This window comes from Schistocerca piceifrons, chromosome 3, assembly GCF_021461385.2.
Source record: "Schistocerca piceifrons isolate TAMUIC-IGC-003096 chromosome 3, iqSchPice1.1, whole genome shotgun sequence".
NCBI lineage: Eukaryota > Metazoa > Arthropoda > Insecta > Orthoptera > Acrididae > Schistocerca > Schistocerca piceifrons.
The window spans coordinates 958,636,641-958,638,114 of record NC_060140.1 but is presented as its reverse complement, the minus strand read 5'-3'; the positions used below and the strand labels follow the sequence as shown (position 1 = coordinate 958,638,114).

Genomic DNA, 1,474 nt, shown 5'->3' with positions numbered 1-1,474 from the left:
TTTTGGTGTTTGTTAGTGCCTGTTTGATTATGTGCACCGTTTCCTAGTCGGTGACCTTCTCTTCCAGTTCTTGAATTAGAGATATGCCTTTTTGAAATCTAAGAGGGGCGTTCAGTAAGTAACGCAATATACTTTTTTTCTAAAAACAAGTTGATTTTCCAGAATGAGATTTTCACTCTGCAGCGGAGTGTGTGCTAATATGAAACTTCCTGGCAGATTAAAACTGTGTGCCCGACCGAGACTCGAACTCGGGACCTTTGCCTTTCGGGGGCAAGTGCTCTACCATCTGAGCTATCGAAGCACGACTCACGGCCGGTACTCACAGCTTTACTTCTGCCAGTACCTCGTCTCCTACTTTCCAAACTTTACAGAAGCTCTCCTGCGAACCTTGAGGAACAGTAGGAGACGAGGTACTGGCAGAAGTAAAGCTGTGAGTACCGGGCGTGAGTCGTGCTTTGGTAGCTCAGATGGTAGGGCACCTGCCCGCGAAAGGCAAAGGTCCCGATTTCGAGTCTCGGTCGGGCACACAGTTTTAATTTGCCAGGAAGTTTCAAGTTGATTTTGTTCGGTATTCCAAAACATCATATTATTTCCCACTCTTTTAACTCCAAAACCCTGTTTTTCAACATAATCTCCTTTCAAAGCGATCACCTTATGCCACCTTATTGGCAGGGCCTGTATGCCCCCATGGTACCACTCTAGTGGCCGACGTCACAGCTAACGTCTGGCTGCATCAACAATCTCCCCGCCCGCATCTCGTGGTCGTGAGGTAACGTTCTCGCTTCCCACGCCCGGGTTCCCGGGTTCGATTCCCGGCGGGGTCAGGGATTTTCTCTGCCTCGTGATGGCTGGGTGTTGTGTGATGTCCTTAGGTTAGTTAGGTTTAAGTAGTTCTAAGTTCTAGGGGACTGATGACCATAGATGTTAAGTCCCATAGTGCTCAGAGTCATTTGAACCATTTGAACAATCTCCCCATCATCCACGTAGTTTCTCGCAGAATGGATCCTTCATTGGACCAAACAGATGGAAGTCGGGAAGTGAGGGATCAGGGCTGTGGGATGGATGAGGAAGAAATGTCCAATGAAGTTTCGTGAGCTCCTCTCTGGTGTGCAGACTTACCTGAGGCCTTGCGTTTTCATGGAGAAGGAGAAAGTTCGCTTGCATTTTTTGTGGTAACAAGCACGTTGAAGTTACTTCAATTTCCTGAGGATAGGACTATACACTTCCGAGCTGATCGTTGCATAATGAGCGAGGACATCAAACATAACGGCCCCTTCAAAGGCCCAAAAGACCGCTGCCATTACTTTACCGGCTCACAGTGCGGCTTTGAACTTTGTCTTTGGAGGATGGATGATATAGCGCCACTCCATGGATTACAGTTTTGTTTCCGGTTCGAAGTCATGAATCTTTGTTTGCGGCAATAAACTGTCACGATCAACCTCGCAACGTGCGCGGAATTCTACACAGAGAGTCC

The 1,474-nt window shown here is 47.8% G+C and overlaps 1 non-coding gene across 1 annotated transcript; it reads right to left on the bottom strand.

Moving 5' to 3' along the window:
* Window positions 1–227: 227 nt before the first annotated feature.
* On the bottom strand, window positions 228–302 carry Trnas-cga. The gene has a single exon. It is a non-coding gene; the product is annotated as a tRNA-Ser (tRNA).
* Window positions 303–1,474: the final 1,172 nt, after the last annotated feature.